The sequence below is a fragment of the Alligator sinensis genome, unplaced genomic scaffold (assembly GCF_000455745.1).
Source record: "Alligator sinensis unplaced genomic scaffold, ASM45574v1 scaffold23_1, whole genome shotgun sequence".
Classification (NCBI taxonomy): Eukaryota; Metazoa; Chordata; order Crocodylia; family Alligatoridae; genus Alligator; species Alligator sinensis.
The window spans coordinates 2,296,417-2,307,955 of NW_005841890.1; the positions used below are offsets into that span (position 1 = coordinate 2,296,417).

Sequence of the window (11,539 nt, forward strand, 5' to 3'; positions counted from 1 at the left end):
CAGGAATGCAGTGAGGGGGATCTCCAACATACAGCAAGGCTGCTCCAACACGCTGTCATTACAGTGCCCGAGGAAGGGTGTGCGCTCCCAAAAGCTTGCAAATAAAGACTTTTTTTTGCAAATATCTTGGAAGAGGGGAGCACATACTTGGGTGCACCTGGGTTACAAGTAGAAGGGAAGGTGGCTAGGCAGGAGTGCTGTGAGAGGAATCAGCAGCTCTCTGTCAGTTCCTTCTGTCCCCCACAGATTCAGGCCAGGGCACAGAATATCTTAACTATATACAATTTATTTATAAACATAGGTCAGAAGAGGTAAACTAAGGAACATATTTACAAAAATACAACTTACCTATACTGAGAGCTGAATCAGAGGAATATACATACATACATACATACAAATATATTTATATTTATGTATACTGCCATTCGGGATTCCACTCAGGACAAGGTAAATTACAGATTAACACAAACAGGCACAAATAACACACAGGTAAGTAATTAATCAATACAGGTAAGCATGAATCGAGGGGGAACAGGTAAGTAACAAGAGGGTGGGAGGGAAGAGGCCTCAGTGGGGATTTCAGGGAGTCATATGTACATGAACCAACAATTATCAAGTTCACAGGAACAACAAAATATATGAGGCGCTGTCACAAAATTTAAGGCGCGCAATAGTAGCAATAAATTGAACTTATTAAAGGATCCCAAGGTCCAGCCTAGCCCCTGGAGCTCCAACAGTGTCGAAGGAACTAATGGGGAAACCCTGAATATCCCTTGGGATCTGACACCACTCCTGTAGGAGAACATGTAACTCAAGGGGTTTCCCTGGCTAGGTATGGGGGACTGCCCCTCCCCTGTGGGACCCTTTTTCCCTGGTACTCATGACTTGGGGGTGGGCCCAGATGAATGGTTCTCCTTAGGTTGAGATGCTTCCCACGTGCAAGAGTCCATGGGGGTCCGGGATTCCCCTTTTGGCTACTGGTGGCCCTGTGCACTATCATGTGCACTGAGGGCTTCCTCTTCTGCTGGTGGTTGGAGGCCCAGCCTACCTCATGCAGGTGCCAGGGCTTGGCCCTCTCCTGGATCCTCCTTGCAGCATTGCCTGCACTGCATTCTGGGGCCCTTCTGGCCCTGTACACCATCACATGCACCAAGGTTCCAGCCTCACACTGGAATTGCACACCTCAGCTGCTCAGAGAAACTTCCAGGGTCTGAGCTTTGTGCACCACTTGTGCAATGAGTGGCTGGATAGCTGAGCTGCCTGGCACCAATCTCAGGGTCTGATCCCATGCACTGCACGACGCTGAGCACTGAGTGCTGGATCCAAAGCCAACCACCACTCCTCGCCACTGCAGGAAATCTTCAGGAGCTCTTCAGAGGCAACTGCATTCACCCCGCTGGGCAGCTCTCCCAGCCTGGCAAAGCTCCATTGTCTTCATCATCCCTTTTTGCATGTGCCACATGCTGGGCATGCTGCTCCTTTTATTCTCTCTGGAGGCTCCACCCCTGGAGTGCTGTTGGACCTGGAAGGTGCAGGCTTCAATCTTTGCCACCACCCCACACTCCCCAGGCAGGGGCAGGGGCAGGGGCAGGGGCAGGGGCAGGGGCAGCCCCTCCTAGAAATCACCTGATTGGCGGACATGCTCTACCAATCACAACAAATCTCCTCGGAGCCCAGGAGTGCCAGGCTATCTTGGTAAGTCCGCCACATCTGGTTGGTCTAATAAAAGATATTATGTCTACCATGAGTTCTAAGTACAAGGTTATGCATTCAGGGCCTAAGAAGGACCATTTATGCTGAAAACGTAAATGTCATTTGGAAATGACAAAGGAGGAGAAAGACTTAGGGAATATTAATCAAACTGTGACTATGAACTGACAGGTTGATGTAGTCATGAAAAGGCAAATGAGACCCTAGGCTACAACAGATGATGTACTCAGTAGGGAGAGGGAAGAACTGATGCCAGTGTCTGAGGGACTGGTGAGGCCTTGGCTGTTTCCCAATGTACAATTCTGGTTACCTTTGCTCGATAAAGATTAATTCAGAATGGGACAGGGATAAAAAAGGCTTACTATGATGATTGGGACCTGGACAGCTTATCTAACAAGATAATAAAATAGCTTGCCTTGTTCAAACTAACAAACCAAAGGCTGAGAGGAACAGTTCCCATCTTTACTGTAAGAGGAAAAAAATTCAAGAGAGAATAAAGAACTGGTTAAGATAAAGGACAAAAGTGGTACAAGAGAAGAATATTTCTAATTATCAGGGATACGAGTATCTGGAACAGCCTTTCAGTCAGAGTTGCAGGGGCAAAAAAACCTAACTACTAATAATGTTGAGCCAGATCCATTAAAAGATTATTTTACAAGTGCCTATGATAGCAAAGGACATGATTTGATACTCAGGAGGTCTAGGGGGTCCTTCCAGTCCTATGCTTCCTTAAAAGTCTGACGTTAAACGCGATCTGAGAATGACCTCATCACAAGAAAAGGAGCAATTATAATGATGGTGCGTATGCATTAAATAAATTCCCTATTCATGAGCTCAAACCATTAGAAATATTACAAAAGATTAAGTCTCAAAAAACAAAAAAATCTTCTTAAGTAGAAAAAAGGAAAAATCTGCCCAGGAAAGTTTTGGACTCTCCTTCACTAGAAGTTTTCAAGAAGAGGCTGGATAGTGCTTAAGTATTTCTCTGGGACGGTTTAAGAATAAAGCATTTTGATCTTGAGCAGGGGGTTGGACGAGATGATCCTTGAACCCTATGGCTCCATAAGCCAATGAATATAGGAAACCACCTCTTTTCAAATCCAGCCATGCAACGGGTGTACCTGGCTCCATATAACTTAATCTTCCTGGGAAGTTATAAATAGGAAGGTAGGGAATAAAAATCCCTAAATTAAACTCTTTCTTTGTTCTCCTATCATCAACTGTACAGCACTCGCAGTTTGGCCCCCTCTACCTGTGCAGGTAACGGTGTGATGGATCTAATGGACATCTGCACCCCCTGCCACGCCACATATTCAGGATGTTGGAAAAAGTGGTGGGGAGATAGATTAATGGCTAGCCAAGCTATCAGGGAGCCTGGCTTGGTTCAATTGGTTTTATAGGATAACAGTAGATAAACAAAACCGAGCAGTGGTTTTAAGAATGAGAAATACACAGAACAGGGACTATCAACACAGGAAAACAGGGAATCTGAAAACAGTGCAATGGAAGGACACAGGGTGCTACTTAATCACTATAATTTAACTTCAGAGAAACTGATGCACTTGTACCCTTGGCCACTTGGAAAAATCATAACCTATAGGAAATATAATTCAACATCCTGCTTGCCATCAGACAACTTTGAGGTAAATAGACTGCTCTAACTTTTACCTGAGCCTAATTTGCACAAAATTAAATTTTCCAACCAGGAGATCTTACAATACCTTCAGCTCTCCTGTGAAATAGGAATTTTCATTTCCACCTAGGAGAATTTTTACAATCTTTGCATTCTCCTATGCCTGAGGAAGGGTGATTGTGCCCAAAAGCTTACAAATAAAGACCTTTTTTCGCAAATATCTTGTAACCCAGGTGCACCCAAGTATGTGCTCCCCTCTTCCAAGTAGAAGGGAAGGTGGCTAGGCAGGAGTGCAGTGAGAGGGATCTCCAACACGCAGTGAGGCTGCTCCAACACACTGTCATTACAGTGCATTGGGAACAGGCTAGATTAATTGAGTCCAGTGGACCGTGGTAATTACCACATTCCAGCAGACCCCAGCAGTGATGCTACTCCTCTGCTGTGGAGATTCTCAATCCAGAGGCCCTGGAGTGGTCAAGCCACTCACAGAGGAGCTAAACACCAAACACACAGAGGAACAATTTTTTTCCCAGACATGCAGGCACACTCACAGGCAAAAGTACCAAGCACAAAGACTCATACACGCGCCTCTCACTCATGCGCGGGCTGCCTCCCGAACCCACCCATGTCGCCATGAACGGGCCGGGAGCGGTATGCGGACCCATCTTTGTGCACGCGGGCTGTGGCCAGCAGCCCGGGCACGCGGGATCGAAGAAGACCGGTGGGAGCTATAATTAGTCATGGACGCGTAATGGTTGATTAAAAGATTGTTTACTTACACCAAAGATGGTCGTGGTGTAGGCTGGACAGTTTGCAGGCACAGCTCCGCTTAAATCTTTGCTAGAGGACTACGACAATTGGCCCCGGAGTTATTGAAGCTCCGCGGGTTCGGTAGTTTCGATAGGAAGGGATACGTCTAGGATTGCGCTCGGTGACGGGGAGAGGCTAGAGGCCGTTCGGTAATTGGCCCCGGAGTTGTTAAGGCTCCGTGGGTTCGGTTCGGTAATCAAACCTCTAATGCCTTCTTAAGGAAAAAGCTGGGTTCAAAGGAATCAGCAGCGCTTAGAGATCTTCACGCTCTTTCTCCCGAACTCCAATTGCTTTCTCTCTCTCCAACTTGGGCGGAAACTACCCAAGCTCTTTATACGGCTAGCAAGCCAATCGCTAGCCGCCACGTGTGCATAATTTAACGTGAACCAATAATGTGGCTCGAATCTTAATACAAATGGCGGGAACTCCTTTGCACCGTGCATCTCCTAGATGCAAAAGAAATGCACCATGCAAAGAAGGCTACAAACTGGCAGGAAATACTCTTTTTTACGCGGGTTCTCTTATTGCGGCAGAAAACTCCACCGTGCAAAGGAGCTGCAATTTAGCGGGAACATAATTTAGCGGTGCCGAAGCACACACAAACAAAAAATCACAACTTTGGGTTGTGACAACTCACACACACAGATGTGCACTGAGACGCTTCTGGGAGCGGACTGCGCCTGTGAAGACTAAGCTGAAAAAGGCATTGTATACTTCACCTTTTTCTGCATCCTCTATCACTAGGTTGCCTCCCTTCAGGAGGTCCAACCCCCTGTTCCAGGCAGGACCATCCCCAAGTATATCATTCCAGCCAAGGCTTTGTCTACCTAAGTCTTAACAAACTCCAAGGATGGAGAGTCCACAACCTCTCTGAGTAACCTGTTCTAGTGTTTTACTGCCCTCATAGTGAGAATGTTTTTTTTCCTGATATCTAATCTAAACTTCCCTTGCTGCAACTTGAGACTGTTGCTCCTTGTTTTGTCATCTGCCACCACTGAGAACAGTCCAGCTCCATCCTCTTTTGAAACTCCCTTCAGGAGGTTGAAGGCTGCTATTAAATCCCCCCTCAGTCTTCTCTTCTCTAGACTAAATAATCCTAGTTCCCTCAGCCTCTCTTAGTAAGTCATGTCCCCCAGCCCTATAACCATTTGTGTTGCTCACCATTAGAGTCTCTCCAAATTATCCACATCCTTTCTGTAGTGGGGGGCCCAAAACTGGACACCACACTCCAGAATTGGCCTCACCAGTGTGGAGTAGAGGGGAAGACTCACTTCCTTCGATCTATTAGCAACACTACTACTGATGCAGCCCACTATGTCATTAGCCTTCTTCACAACAAAGACACACTATTGGCTCATATTCAGCTTCTTATCCATTGTAAACCCCCAGGTCCTTTTCTACAGAGCTGCTGCCCAGCCAGTCAGCCCTCCAGCCTGTACTTGTGCATGGGATTGTTCTGTCCTAAGTGCAGGACTTTGCACTTGTCCTTGTTGAACCTCATGAGTTTCCTTTTGGCCCAATCCTCCAATTTGTCTAGGTCACTCTGGATCCTAGCCCTATCCTCCAGTGTATCTACTACTTCCCCCAGCTTAGTGTCATCTGCAAACTTGATGAGGACAGACTCCACCCTATCTTCCAGCTTGTTGATGAAAATATTGAATAAAACCAGCCCCCAGATCAACCCCTGGGGCACTGTACTTGATAATGGCTGCCAACTAGACATCAAGCCATTGAGTCCGACCCCCTGCCCTGTGCAAGAAAGAGTACTGGGGTCAGATGACCCCAGCCAGGTGTTTGTCCAATCTCCTCTTACATACGTCCAAGGAAGGGGACAGCACCACGTCCCTTGGAACCATATTCCATATTTTGGCAACCCTCACTGTAAAGATTTTTTTCCTGATGTCCAATCTAAATTTGTTCTCCTTCAGTTTGTTTCCGTTGTTTCTAGTTATCCCTGATGAATGCCCTGGTAAACATCCTATCCCCTATTTCCTGCTGTCCACCCCCGCCCCCCCACCCCAATGAATTTGTAGATGGCCACAAGATCACCTCTCAGCCTTCTATTGCAGAGGCTGAAGAGATTCAGGTCCCTCAGTCAGTCCTCATAGGGTTTTCCCTGTCGGCCTTTAACCAGATCGGTGGCACTCCTCTGAACCCTTTCCAGGTTATCTACATCCCTCCTGAAGTGCGGGACCCAAAACTGGATGAAGTACTTCAGCTGTGGCCTGACCAGTGCTGTATAGAGGGGAAGAAGTATCACTTTCCTGGACCTGTTTGTGATGCACCTACCTATGCAAGAAAGAGTGCAGTTATCTTTACTTATTACTTCATCACATTGGTGACTCATGTTCATTTTGGAGTCAACTACGACTCTGAGATCACTTTCTGCAGTTATGCTACTTAGAGTGGTACCTCTCAGGCTGTAGGAGTGTTGATGCTTCTTCCTCCTTAGGTGTAACATAAGGCACTTGTCTTTGTTAAACTGCATGCTGTTCTGTTCTGTCCACTTTCCCAGCCTGTCCAAACACACCTGGATTCACTCCCTGCCCTCTAGTTTGTTTATCTCCCCCCATAGTTTGGTGTCATCTGCAAATTTGAACAGAGTGCTTTCTATTCCTTCATCCGAATCACTAATGAAGGTATTGAACAGTACCAGTCCCAGGACTAAGCCTTGGGGGACTCCGCTGCCCACATTTCTCTAGGTAGAAATTGACCCATCCACCACCACTCTCTGGGTGAGTTGAGTCCCATAAGCCAATTTTCCACCCACTGGACTGTATAATAATCTACATTGCAATGGTTTAGTTTATTTATAAGAATTGGGTGTGACACTGTATCAAAGGCCTTTTTAAAATCTAAGTAAATAACATGTACCTCTCTTCCTTCATCCAAGCATTTTGTGACTCAGTCATAAAAAGAAACCAGGTTAGTTAGGCAGGTTCTGCCTGCTATGAACCCATGCTGGTTGCTGCTTAGCATTGCTTTACCCACTGATCCCCCACAAACGTGATCCTTAATATTCTCAAAGTTTTTGACAAGAATAGAGGTGAGGCTAACTGGCCTGTAGTTACCTGGTTCCTCCTTCCTCCCCTTCTTGAAAATAGGGACCACACTGGCCCTTCTCCAATCCTCCAGGACCTATCCTGAGTGCCAAGAGTGCTCAAACAGTCATGCCAGTGGTTCTGCTATGACTCCAGCTAATCCCCTAAGTACCCTAGGATGAAGATCATCAGGGCTTGTTGACTTAAATACATCCACCCCCTCCAAGTGCCCCTTTACTAGGTCAGTGCTAACAGTTGGTGGGTTGGTATCTTTCTCATGTTTACCTAAAGTCCCACTGGGCTGCACAATTATATTTGTGTCCAGGAACACAGATGCAAAGAAATCATTTAGGAGCTCTGCTTTGGTCATCCTATCTGATACCAGTTGCCCTAGTCCATCTTGAAGGGGCCCTAAAACACAGGCACTGCTGGGATTTGAACCCAGGATCCCCTGTTTACGAGACAGGTGCTTTAACCATCTAAGCCACAATGCCTGCTTGCAAAGAAGCTGGCCAGTGGCTCTGCAATCACATCAGCCAACTCCCCCAAGTGCATCCTGTATGACCCCGTAGTCTTGGATATGTCCACTTTTTCTAAGTAGTCCCTAACCTGTTTTTTTTTGCCACTGTTGGCTGCTCACCTCCTCCTCAAACTGTGCTGCCTGGTGCAGTAGTCTGGGAGCTGACCTTGCCTGTGAAGCCTGAGGTGAAAAAGTCATTGAGCACTTCAGCCTTTTCTGCATGTTCTATCACAAGGGTGCCTCTCCCGTTTAGTAAAGGACTCACACTTTCTGATCCTCCTCCTGTTCCTGACATACTTGTAGAAACCCTTCTTGTTACCCTTCACTTCTCTTGCTAGCTGCAATTCCAGCTGTGCTTTGGCCTTCCTGATTTCATCCCTGCATGCCCAAGCAATGCTCTTATACTCCTCCCTAGTACTTTGTCCAAGTTTCCACTCCTTATTAGCTTCTTTTTGTGTTTTAGGTCATTGAAGTATTCCCTGGTCTTCTGCCATACTTGCTATTCTTCCTGCACATCGGGATGGTTTGTTCTGGAGCCCTCAATAAGGATTCTTTCAAGTACAACCGACTCTCCTTGACTCCTCTCCCCCTGAGACTAGCCTTCCAGCTCCCAGAGATCCTGCCCATGAGTTTCCTGAATGAATCAAAGTCTGCTTTTCTTAAGTCCAGGGTCTGAACTCTAGTGCTCTCCTTTTTTTCCCCACAGGATCCTGAACTCACTCATCTCGTGGTCACTGCTGCCCAAGTTGTCAACCACTACTACACTCCCCACCAATTCTTCCCTGTCTGTGAGCAGCAGATCAAGAAGAGCATGTTTTCATATGACCTAATTAAGATGAATCGCACTTGTCTGTTTATAAATTGTGTTGCTTATCTGGAGTTTAACTAACAGGACTCACCAGCCCTTAAATGAATTCCTTTGCTCATCTATAGCCTGTTTCAATTACATACAGCGCAATTTAATAGGATTCACAAGTATTATTTAAATAAGATAATCTTGTGCCCCCCCTCCCCCCGGAAGATACACATTTAAAGATACACACTCTGCTAAAACTCTCTAAAGAGAGGCGTGAAAAAGTTATTATAATGCAGATTAACCATTTCTTATTGGATGTGCTTTTTTTCATTGCCATTATTTTTCTTCTCCTTAGATACAAAAAATATATAGTTAATAACTCTTTTAAATCAAGGTATTCCCTCAGGCATAATATACAAGTAAAACATTGGCAATTATAGGCATGAAATAGCCTCCAGAGAAATGACAATTAAAATTTGGTTCCTACCATTTCCTGTGTGTCTAGATTATGAATTTTTAGTATTTTCTGAGAGAAAATTATTTGCCACTCAGCAATCTGAAACATTATTTACTGTTGGTAGAAAGCACGGGACATTATCAAAGGGCATTCGAGCTTAACATTTCTGCAGTTATATGTTTTCAGAGGGTTTGGTATATTTTGGTGCCATTTCTCTTGTCGCATCTCCTATGGCTTTGAGGCATGGATAAGAATACCTTCCCCCCTATCCCACTTGCCTTTTCTTCTTTGATCTAGTGTCTTCAGGTTGCTGCCTTTTATCCTTTTCCTAATATGAAAAATAACCATTTCTCTTCATGCCATCTTCTCCTTTTGCTACAAATGAGAGTCTAGCATTTATTTGCATATACTCTGCTTCTGTTGTTGTGTGAATGACCTTTAACAACACTGCATCAAGTTCTGCGACTGCTAGGTTTTTAATCCTTAGAGATATCACCCATATGCCTGGTGCAACATGTGGAGAATTATACCTCTAAATAGGTACAATTGTACCTCTAAATAGGTACAACTGTATCTAGATTGCCTGCCTAAGGACATAAATGAACAGCGAGACCTGAGGAAGGATATAGTGGTATCCGAAAGCTCATTCATCTCACTTCCAACTATAGTGTGTGTCCAATAAAAGCTATCATCCACAAAAGTCCTTGCGTCATATTTTGCCTGAACCAGACTATAACACTACCTAATAAATGCACATAAGTTAATTAATCTCTGGTAAGTGTCATGCAATTATGACCTTGCATCAGTCTCTATGCATCAACCATGACAAACCTAGGTGCATCGCAGATAAGTACTAGCATATAAAATCTTATTATTATGAGTGATTTCAAATGCTCATTTGGATCATGCCATCAAACCTGACTTGGTATTTTTTTTCATAGCATTTTATGAAGTGAGCTCAGGCTCACAAAAGCTTATGTATCTCTGATTTAATTAGGCTATAAGGTGCATCTACTCTGCCATGTGCCCGACTTCAGACTCACATGGCTAACTACCTCTCTCTGCTCATGGGCAATATTGGACAACGTGGCATCAGAATGCATGGCAGCAATGGCCAGCTGTGCCCGAACACAATTTGATCATTATAAACATCACCTGGATGCCCCCCATTCAATTTTTAAACATTGGCATTTAATTGATTATATCATTGTCAGGCAGAAAAACAGTTATGTACTCAGACTCATGGAGTGAATGAGAAAAGCCCAGTGCCAGATGATCACCTCATCTGTTCAAAGTTCAGCATCTACAGGAAACCATCTACAGAAAAAAATGACTTCTAAAGAAGCTGGAAACTCAACAGACTGAGGACTGACACTATAAACCAAGAGCTATGTAAAGCAAAGGAAAGGCAATTAAATATTGCTAATACACCCTCTGGTGACATTGAATCTGACTGGAAGTGCTTCAAAGATGCTGCCTACACAGCTGCTTTGAACACTTTGGGTTCAATAGTCCGGAAACATCGAGACTGGTACAATGAGAAATGCTGCAGATATCAAGCGATTGCTTGATGGGAAACAACTCCTATATTTATCTTGGATGACTGATAAAACAGCAACATCAAAAAAAAAACCCAAAAAACCCCTGCCTTTGCATCAGTCTAAATTCAGAACTGTGTGTGATGTATGGAGGAGTAAGAAAGCAAATGAGTTACAGTCACACTCTGAAATGATATCATGGAGCTCTGCGGTGCTCTAAGGACCTCATTCAAATAGGTCCAACCCTGTTACGAATACAAGTGGAAAGACGAAATTCTCGAACTGTGAGCAGACCATTTTAAAATTCAGTTTAACAAAAGAGCGCCATGTCAGTGATGAAGCTACTGGTCAACTCTTCAGCATCACAGCAATGAAATTCTGGCCATTGAACCTGCCATTTTTTAAAGTAAAAGTAAAAACAAACAAACAAAACAAAAGACCCAAAAATGCCCCCCCCCCCCCCCACCCCCCCCCCCCCCACCACACACACACAGACACACAAGTGTGTTATAATCAAATAGCAAAACACCCGGCTCTGATACCAGTCCAGCTGAAGTCCATGTACCCAGTGAAGTCTACTTAATCTAGCATTTCATAATGCTTTTACAGTGGATACAGTATAACGAATGAACCCCCAAGAACACAAAGATGCTTCTGTTGTCCATATACCATATTTATCCAAATCCAAAATAATTTTGAATTTAAAATGACCACCCAGTAATTAGATTCTATATATGGAAAATAATAAATTGGTAATAATTTGCTTTGCATAGAATCTAATTATTGGAGGACTGTCTTGAACTCATTTCCTCACTGCTGTGGCAGGAAAAGCAGCAGTAGTAGGCAAGGGGCCAGACCCTGTCCCTTGACCAGCCTTTACCTGCCCATTGCTGCCTGCCCCAGCCCTAGCCCCAGCCCCAGCCCCAGCCTTAGCTTAATCCAGCTAGGCAAAATCAACAGTGGCAACTCTGGGCCTGCCTGGTTTGCAGCCAGAGCTGAAGGTAAGCAGTTGGGGCAGGGGGAAACTGGGCAAG

At 44.8% G+C, this 11,539-nt stretch overlaps 1 non-coding gene across 1 annotated transcript; it reads right to left on the minus strand.

Moving 5' to 3' along the window:
• Nucleotides 1-7,614: 7,614 nt before the first annotated feature.
• Nucleotides 7,615-7,688, minus strand: TRNAT-CGU. Its single transcript has one exon. It is a non-coding gene; the product is annotated as a tRNA-Thr (tRNA).
• Between the last annotated feature and the right edge of the window lie 3,851 nt (nucleotides 7,689-11,539).